The 10,447-nt window shown below is 32.4% G+C and overlaps 1 long non-coding RNA gene across 1 annotated transcript; it reads left to right on the top strand.

Annotated features, from left to right (window-relative positions):
• Window positions 1–6,793: 6,793 nt before the first annotated feature.
• LOC121241972 lies at window positions 6,794–9,223 on the top strand. Its single transcript, XR_005935858.1, has 3 exons — window positions 6,794–6,932; window positions 8,169–8,210; window positions 8,928–9,223. It is a non-coding gene; the product is annotated as an uncharacterized LOC121241972 (long non-coding RNA).
• The last annotated feature ends 1,224 nt before the right edge of the window (window positions 9,224–10,447 follow it).

Raw genomic sequence — 10,447 nt, 5'->3', positions numbered from 1 at the left:
TTAGACTGAACTGAGATGATCTCAATGTAGTCCAGCAACCAAACGGGACCTTAGAGTTAAAGAGAGATAGACTTATAAAATAGATCATAAATATTTATTAAGCATTTAGTACTGTAAAAATTCACTCAGACAAGTATCAATATTGTGGGACTCACTTGAACAAAGAGCTAGCTTTGTGGTTAATCTTACCTTCTAGAAAGTGGATAGTCGTGGCCTGATTAGCATAAACCCCTAGCCTCCAAAATGGAGGTCTTGGATTCGAAACCCCCCTCCCCAAATGTATCAAAAAAAAAAAGTGGATAGACGTGGCCAAGATTTAGTTCTAAGGGTAAGGGGTGTCGTACAACCACCTTGACATATGTTGAAAGTGGTTGGGGAATTTTAAATGTACTTGTAGATTTTATGAAAGAAAAAAATTATTTATTATCTATTTTCTTATCATTATTTTATCATTTTATGATGTGATATTAGATAATAAGTTCACAAGTAAAATATAATAAATAGTCTCCAATCATCTAATACCACATTATGGGATAATAAGAGGATGATGAGAATTAAGATAATTAGTAACATTACTCTTTACTCTTTATGAAATAGCATGGAATCAAGTTAACCTTCCTTGACAAACTCTTTTGAAAAACAGAAGTACTTGTAACAAAAGAAAATGAGAGCATGGCAAGTTTGGATTATATATTACACAAACAAAAAGATATACTAGGGCGGAACTAATTTGGTGTGTGGGGGTGATTGGTAAAGTGTGTTGTATGTGTTAAAATGATGTGTTTTCTACACTTGACCATATAAAAAATAATAATCATACGTCATAAATTGTATACAAAAAATACATATCTAAAAATTTTCTTATAAGATAATTTTCCTTTTTAAATGCAAAAAACAAAAAAAAAAAAAAAATCCTATTTTGCTAGAGACCTTTACAAAATCAAATGAAACTAAAATATGATCTTAGGATTTTTCTTTCAAATTAAGCTCGATGATTATCTTTCTTAGAATAAAATTCGCCCATTACCATCTCTGAAGTGAAATTCTTGACAATTTCTTTCACAATATAAACTAGCAAATGATTTGCAAAAAACTCATCTTCCATTTGAGTATGCAATCTACTTTTTATAAGTTTCATGACAAAAAATGCTTGCTTTGAAGTAGTAGTAGAAACAAGAATAGTTAATACTGGACGTATTAGCATGTCAATCAAATAATAAATTTTGAATTTTTCTGAAATTGTTAATCCTCTGCTGTAACAACTCGATCCTAAGATTAGACCATAAGATAAATTTTATATATTTTTCATATAACTATAAATATCCTATTATTATTATTGTTATTATTATTATTTCTAATTATATTAGATTTTACAGTTATTAATTTTAATAGGATTATTATTATATTGTTATTGGTATTTTATATATGACCCGAGTTTGGTTTGAATATTAAGCCTTATTTCTTCCTATCTCGTAAGCCTCATCCTTATCCCTTAATTGATAAATCCAAATCCTAATGGGAGACCAACTCATATAAGAAAATCCAACCATATATCCTCCCTATCATCTATAAGAACCTCACGAACCCTCTATTTTATACACACAAAAATACTTGGAGGAAAAACATATTACACAGTCTCACAAAACTCAGAAAAACCTCGTAAAACAACCCTTGTGTTCTTGCCTAACCACGACTAGCACCACCGTAGCCTCCCTCCCAGCAACTTGCAGCCACCTCGACGGACCACCTCTCCACGGCCATAGAAATCGCCGACCAGCTCAGCACCATCTAGCCCATCCTGGTCGCGTGCCTCCCTCTCGGTAAGCCCTACCGCTAACTCTCTCTCTCCCTGCCTCAGCGTCGCCCCACCACTGTCCAAAGGAACCCAATCACGTCGTCGGTACTCCCAACCACCCAGAGCCACCGTCATCTCACCCAGCTTAGTCACGTGCTCCTCTTCCTCCTCCTCCTCCTCCTCTCAGTGAGTCCCCTGCCTTGCACGCCTCTCCCATTGCCCTCTGTTTCTCTCGCGCAAGGCCATGTTTTGTCCCATGCGTTTTGGCTTCCTAAGGAACCTTGATTCACAACGGGCCCTTGGGCCCTAAGTATGCTCGGCTTATTTAGATAGACTCATGTAGTAATATTATTATGGGCCAGATTGTAACTTTTACAGATTCTGGTGATCTTTAAATGGACTTGTATTTTAAATTGGGCTTGATCTTATATTATTTCAACAATTGTTTTCGTAATTTTATTGGGCTTAATATTTTAAAGGTGAGTTTTTAATTAAATGAATATATTAGTCAAAAGTTCATTTTTATAAAGAAATGTTTAAGGAATTTGAAATGTATTTTAAAGTATATTATTGAGCTTATTATTTTAGTTAATATCCTTCTTTGTCTATTTAGTCAAGTTTTAATAAAAACATTATGTTATATTTTAAGTAGAAAAATTAAGAAATATGTTAAGAATATTTAAATGAGATTTATGAGATTTCTTATAAGTTAAGAAAGGAAACCTATTTTAAGAATTGAGATTTTTATGACTTATTTAGAATAGCCCAAGTATTCTACCAAATTATAATATACTATTAATATTTAAGTAATTTAAAATATTAGGATTTATCGATTATGGTGTTAAACAAAGATTTATTTAACTATCTTCTCGATTATGAATTTAATTAAGTAGGATATTAGTACATGTTGTTCCTAGACAGATTTAGTGATAGTTAATACTGTGTATAGGTGACGATCTACGAAATGAGATTCAAGAAGAAGTACAGCGAGGTAAGTAATTTGATCACAAATTAAGATCATCATAGTTCAGCTTATATATAAGTATTATTCAAGTCAGTCATTGACATCCATTATTTATGCACCACTCATGTCATATGCAAACATGTCATCCAGTATAGAATACGATCATGTCATTCTGCATTATGTTCAAATTCAGAAATTATAATTATATATGTATTATGTCATGCATCTCATGTGTATAAGACAAGTAAGTTATCTTAAATTCAAATGCAAGATAAGATCATATCAGTTAATCAGATGGCCATTCAGATCCATGGTATCAATGCAGTTCAGTTTCAGGCTGGATGTAGAAGCCATGGACTCAAGCGTGGTCCACCATAATATGCCAGAATACTATCAGCGGCTCCCCTCGCTGTGCGGGACGTGGGGCTGGTGCATAACTTCGCACACATGGTTAAGTGTGTTGGCCAGTCAGATCAGTCAGTTAATTCAGATAAATCAGTCATGCATAACATAAGCAACAGTATGAACAATCATGATTTTAAGCTCTCAGTATGAAAACTTTTATGAAAACTTTATGTTTATTATGTTTACATTGTGATGGATTTCTTGCTGAGTCTTTGACTCATTTTAGTTTGTTTTCATGTTTTTAACCACCCAAGTAAGAATGATAAATACGAGCAGACATGCCAAGATTAGAAGGAGCAATTGATTTAGTTTCAGACATTCTAGAATAAAATTACTTTTATGACATTACTTTTATTCATTTAATATTTTTGGAAGACATTTTATTAGATAGTTTTTCTACAAAATAAATTCTAAATTTCATTTATTAAATGAGATCTCTTGCCGGCTTTATTTTATAAAAAACACGTGACACTCCTAGCCTACGAGAAGGGGGTGTTACATTTACATAGCTTGGATGATTTAGATATATCTTGAAAACCTGGATGCGTCAGCACATCAAGTTCATAATGTTGCAATTGAATTCTCAAAAGAAATTTTTCTTGCTCAGTTTTTTATAAAAATTCTCAACCAATTTGCATATATCATCAATTTTAAATGGTTTGTATGCACATTTTAGGTTTAAAGCAACACTAAGAATGAAAAGTTTCATTGTATGGTCATTGTTCAATTCTTGCAACTGAAAATCTATTGTAGCAATAAATATATCAATCCTAAAATGATGCTCCATTGTTGTCAATAACTTGTCAACTTGACAACAAGGTTTACCTTAAGATCCAGTATAATGACTATTCATATCAGAAATATCAATTTGGTGTTATTCACAAAATGATTTAACAGCAAGCAAAGATACCCACCCATCATTTCTCAGCTTTTGAATGGGTACTTTTGTAGTTGAAACTAGACTCATGGCATCCACAATGTCTTGGGGACTTTGTTACAAAGAAAGTGCATTAGTGATTCCCATGATTTTCTTCATCATATGTAATATTACAATAAATTCAAATGATGTTAATACTATGTAAGCTGTTTCAGCATCACCACGTTGCGAATAATTTGATCCCTCATTTGAGATAGTATTGATAACTGAGCAAGTAGCACCAAGCATCCTCATCAAGCTATAAACAGACTGAAAATGAGATTCATATATAGTATCTCAAGCTCGTTGTAGTGTACCAGTTTGATTTGCCCATTTTCCAGTCTCCATTTTATTGGAAGCGATCAAACTTTCAATTTCAGCAGCTTGAGCATATTTTAATTCATCATTACATTTAGAAGAACCAACAACAATATTGATAATGGATTTCAAATGGACAAAGAACTAATGAACATGTTTGGCTTTTTCTAGAGGCTGCAATTGAAGCTAATTGTAATTTATGAGCCCAACAATGCACATTATATGCATAGGGGTCATATTTAAGAAATAAAACTTGTAATCCATTCCATTCACCATACATATTACTTCATTCGTTATATCTCTAACATCGAATATTCTCAATTTGGAGGTCGTAACAAGAAAGAACAACAAATATCTCCTCTTTTAGAGTTAGTGTCATAGTATCATAGTACAATATGAAAAAATCGCTCTCTAATAAAACCATCTTTATCAACAACTCAAAATGATAGTCCATTGTTTTCTTTTGGACTTATCCCAAGTTTCATCAACAAGAATACAAAATTTGACATCCTCGATTTCTTCGTGAAGCACATTTCGCACTTTATTTGCATATATATACAAAATTTCCTTTTGAATTCTGGGTGACTTATATTTAGCATTTTGTGGAGCATTTTTTATGACAACTCCATCAACTTGATTTTTATAGCATACTAGAAATTTTATAAGTTCAATGAAGTTACCTTGATTTTAGGAGTTAGAACTTTCATCATGACCTCTAGAGGCACAAGATTGGAATGTAAGCTATCGAACACTATATCTCAAACTTTTGAACCGAAACCGATTATTCTCCATCTCTTGTGATACTTATTTTTAACTAACTTGTCAATATGTCTTAAATGATTCATTAGATTCTCACAATATTTCAAAGCATTTTTATATGGTAAATAGAAAATTTGGCATCCTCGACTTTTTCGTGAATCACATTTCGTATTCTATTTGCATATATATGCAAAATTTCCTTTTAATTTTGGGTGACGTATATTTGGCATTTTGTGGAGCATTTTTCATGACAACTCGATCAACTTGATCATTATACCTTCTTAAAAGTTTTATTAGTTCAATGATGTTACATTGATTTTGGAGTCAGAGCTTTTATCATGACTTTTAAAGGCACAAGCTTGGAACGTAAGCCATCGAATACTATATCTCGAAGTCTTGAGCCGAAAACCGATTATTCTCCATCTCTTGTGATACTTATTTTTCAACTAACTTGTCAATATATCTTGAATGATTCATTAAATCTTCATAACATTTCACAATATTTTTTTGTGGTGAATTTGAATCTCTACCCGCATATCCTATTAAAGGAAAACTCATTCTATCATTCACTTTTTTTCAATTGTCAAAACCTTTATCGGTAAATGCATCTCATCATGGATGACCCGTTGATTTCTTAGCAAAAAATAACATGGAAGATAAAATACAGCATTCTTCAATGGTAAGTACTCCAACTAATTTGAATATCCTAGAAACTAAGAAAATTGAAATCAACGACACTGATTGCCTATTCTTGAAAATAGATATTTTGAATGTTTAGGTTAAGATGGACTGATTTTAAGATATGCATATTGGATCTCATTTTGTAGGTTAGTAGGAAATTTCCATATTTGTAAAGAGGTAGCATCCATCTCTTCAGGTTAGATTCTTGAAGATTTAAAGGGACGCTCATTAGTGAGAGAATGTAATACCCAAAACTATTAGGGAAAATTGCATGTCAATTATCTACTTAAATCAAATTCTTTCTCCATATATTTTAATTTAGGAGTCTTCAGTATTATGATTTTTTTCTTTAAATCCATTATTTAATCCATAAAATGATTTTATGTCATCTTGAATGTTTTTAAAAAACTCCAAAAATATATTTTTCATATTTAAATGAGACTTTTAAGAAAAAAAGATATATAAATATATATTTTGTGTTACCGATTGTCCCTCTAGTATTATTATTTTGTGTCCTAATAACTTTGCTCCTTTTAGTCTCATCCATAGATAGGGTCTGAGAAGTAGAGAAACATTTATTTACTTTACATCCCAGCCACTCATTTTTATGAGTACAGTAAATAAAGTTCAGCCCTATCACCCGATAACCCTATGAGAAATGATAGTTACAGTCGCGAGTGTGCAAGTGCTGTGCAATCACTTTGAAAAAATGAATAAATACGGAACCCACATGAAATAATAATAATTTTTTAATAGTGAACTCCACTATTTTTTAAAATAATTGCACGACGTTTGCGCACTCCACGCTGCATGTAGCATTACTCATAGACCCATATACACTTAAAAAAAATCTCAATTTTTGCTTATGGCGTTCAGCTTCATTTTGCTTCTCTTCAGCTCATCTTTCAGCCTTTTGGAGTGGAACCTAGAGATTTTTGTTCTACACACAATAAATAGCAACCAAGAGTTTTATCATCTGAAATTTCTGCAAGTTCCAGCCAAGAACATCTTCCTTCCATTTCTTTTATAGCTCACGCCTCTATCTTTTTGCTTTGATGCTTCAATTCACACCATTGGGAAGGAGACTAAGTCAGGTAAAAATCTAGTTCCAAATCCTTGTTTGTAGGTCTTTTCTTAGCACAAAACAACAAAAATACAAGTTGATTTCTTAAAATCCTGCTGCTGTCTGAATTTGTTTAGTGACTTCCAGATTTGAATTTTCTCACATATTGCTTCTAATACTTGATTTTCTGACCTGTTTTGTTCAAAGTTGTACAGTTTCTATAAAAAATTCTGCTATAGTTTTAACTTTGCCTCTTCCTCTATTTGAATCACTTTTTAACAATGTTTAAGCCTCCATTTTTATGTGTTAAACTAGTAGAGATTAGTATGTATTTTTAACCTTTTCTTCAAGCTAATAGCCTGAGTAAACAACCAAGAATTTCACCTAAACTGGTAAGTTTTCCCTCTTTGAATTTTCTGGTTTACCAAGAGATGCGCTATTTTTATGCCATGTGTACACAAAAAAATGATGCTTCTTTTTAATTTTTCTTCAACAATAGGATCCTTTGTTTATGTAGTTAGGTTTATGGTTAAAGGAATGGAGTTTTAAAGCAAGAATACAACCAAGTTGCTGGTTGTACAAGTTAATGCATAAATTTCTATTATAGTTCAAATCAACCATTTTCATCTATATCTTTCATTTCATCTTTCACTCAACGAAAGTTACTTATTTGTGTGATAAAATACTGAAAAACTAGGGCAAAACCAGGCATCAAGTAAGTCTTAGTTCTTCACACTTCTTGGTTCCAACAAGGTTACCAAAAGTTGTCAAATATCCATTTTGGTGAAATTTCCAGATTTTGATACTTTATTGTTCCCTTCAATTCCTATCATCTATACAGTCTTAATATATGATTTTCACCTATCTTTCATGTAGAAAACTCAATAGCCTTTATTGGACAACAAGCATACTATTCAACATGTTTACAAATTTATTTATAATGCTTGAAATGAGGAGTTTGAAATGGCTTGACTTGGTGCCAAGTATGGAAGTATAACATGAAATTGTTATATCTTAAAGAAATGGATGGTGAGAAGGAAAGAATAAAGTTGGATTGACGTGGTTTCTTGTTGAGCTTGTTTGATGTGGAAGGAAGTTGAAAGGATAGAGATTGTGCCTTGTAGTTTACTTTCTCTAAGTGAAGAGGAAGTGAAGGAAAATGCTTTACTTCCTTCTTGGATTTAAAGTAAACAACTAGCTAAGAGTATGGTTAGGAAAGCTTAGTATGAAGTGGATATTGATATGTTCATTCCATTTCATTAAGTAGGATTTATTGAAGTTCAAAAGCAAACAAAGGTTGAGTTTGGAGGTAAGTAGCTATGACCCTGCTTCTTACACTATTCTCTTCTACTAAATGTTCTATTTTTCTTCAAATGCTTCTTTGTAATGCAAAAGTAAATGTATATAATATATAAGTCTTTGTTGGTAGCTTATGTTAAGTATCCTATTAATTATCAATGTGTGTATAAGTATGAGGTAAAGTATTCACATTCAAGGTTGAGATCATGAAATTTATCATGTACATATTTTCTTAAAAATTAGTGATTTTCTTAATATAAAGTATAGCATGAAATGCATTCTTTTATAAAAGAAAATGCATACTATACTGCATTGGACTAAGATAGATAATGAAAACATTATGAAAGGAGAAAGGAAATGAAGATTTTATATATGAAAATACGTAATGGCCAACGACGGAATGATGATGGTACCAAAGAGGGGCAGATTGCAATGCCGGATCGGTTCCATTGGTAGGGCACCCAGTGGCGCCATCTTCACTGAGGGATTCCCAACCCGCGACCATGGACAGAATATGGTTTAAAAGATTGCTAACCCTAACACATAGGGCGTAATAGTATGTACCGACCAAAGGAAAGTGAAAATTGATTCAGAATGTTTAATTGAGATATTTTAAACTTGTATGAATTTCAAAAGAAATGAATAACTAATGTATGATATATAACTGTATGGTGTAACTGTTTACTGAGTATTAGACTCACTTGTGCTTAATGTTTTAAACGTCCAGGTAATAACAAAGATGAAGCTACAGAGAAGGACACTACTCAAGAAGGAGAGACAGATGCTTAGTAGCCTTGGGTTGGGTCTTGTTAATGAAGTTTTAGTTTTGGTTGCTTTTGTGAAACTGTTTGGACTATGTATTTTGAGAAAGCAAGCATTTTGTAAATAGGGTAGATGTTCATACTATGAAATTAGTTCTGGTTTTTAATATGTAACTAATGGGACAGTCTTATATTTTGATAAACATCTTATTTTGAGTTTTGAAATTATGAGAAAAGAAACAAAATGAGTCCCTTTTATAAATTGTTAATATGTTTTTGGAGTACAAAAAGAAAGTACGGCAAAATGTAGTAGCTCATTCCATCTCTAGGAAGGGGTTGTTACACGGAAGCATCACATTCTGTTGTTATTGAGATCTCTAAACATATATTAATCTCCAAATTATCCACATTTTTTTTAAAAGAACATATATTTTTCTGTACTTTAAGAAAAATTTATAGATAAAAATTAAACCTGAAAAATACCTAATGATATAAAAGTTGTTAGATTTTTTTTTTTTTTTTTTTGTAGTTTGTATTACTATTAATAAGTAAGTGAACAAAAAAAAAAAAAAAGAACATGTGAATAACAAATAAATTCTTCACAAAATAATAATTTTATGTTAATTGATTCCTTTTACTTTGAGGCTTTTGTTTTTGTTTTTTGAAAGGTAATGATTTCATTAATCAGATAAAATTATATCATACATAATTGCCTCCCACAAGACTGAGTTTAAGACCTTAGGGGGCCATCCTCTAGCCAAACTTTTTCACAAACCTCTCTAATTGCTAACTTTGCTACTGTGTGAGCAGCTTTGTTTGCTGACCTGTGTACAAAATTAAGGCTTCATGCTTGGTTGCTTTTCATCAACTGATGTAAATCCTCTGTTATTTGTCCAAGCCATGAGTTATCTTCATTTTTGGAGTTCACTGCATCCACAACCACCTTGGCATCCCCTTCAAAACAAACTTGATTTAAACCAAGGTCAGTGCAAAGGTCCATAGCTCTATGAAGTGCCACACTTTCAGCTTGGGCAGCTGAAGAGATGTGATCCTTAGAGGCTATCACCACAGCTAGCAAGCTGCCTTCTGAATCTCTGATGATTATTCCCATACCTATCCTACCATTAACTTTTCCAAAGGCTGCATCGAAATTCACTTTGACATATGGCCATGCAGGTGGCTTCTATTTTTGAGTTGATCCTCTCCCATGAGTCCCTTCTGTACTCTTTAAACAGGTCTGTTTGGTCTCTTTGAAAAAAGATAGATCAACTTGAGCCTTTTTAGCCAGTATACCAAGTTGCATAAACTGATTTTGAAAAATGAAGGCATTTCTTCTTAGCCACAACTGGTAACACATGACTGATGCCAACTCCAAACTCTCTTTACTCAGCTTATTCCTCATCTCAACCCACAACAGCTGGAAATCAGGTTGATATCTCTTCCATTTGCAGAAAATGCTGGTCTCTCCTCCCCATACATCTACTAT

This window comes from Juglans microcarpa x Juglans regia, chromosome 8D, assembly GCF_004785595.1.
Source record: "Juglans microcarpa x Juglans regia isolate MS1-56 chromosome 8D, Jm3101_v1.0, whole genome shotgun sequence".
In the NCBI taxonomy this organism is placed as follows: Eukaryota; Viridiplantae; Streptophyta; class Magnoliopsida; order Fagales; family Juglandaceae; genus Juglans; species Juglans microcarpa x Juglans regia.
This window is presented reverse-complemented; position numbering and strand designations above follow the sequence as displayed.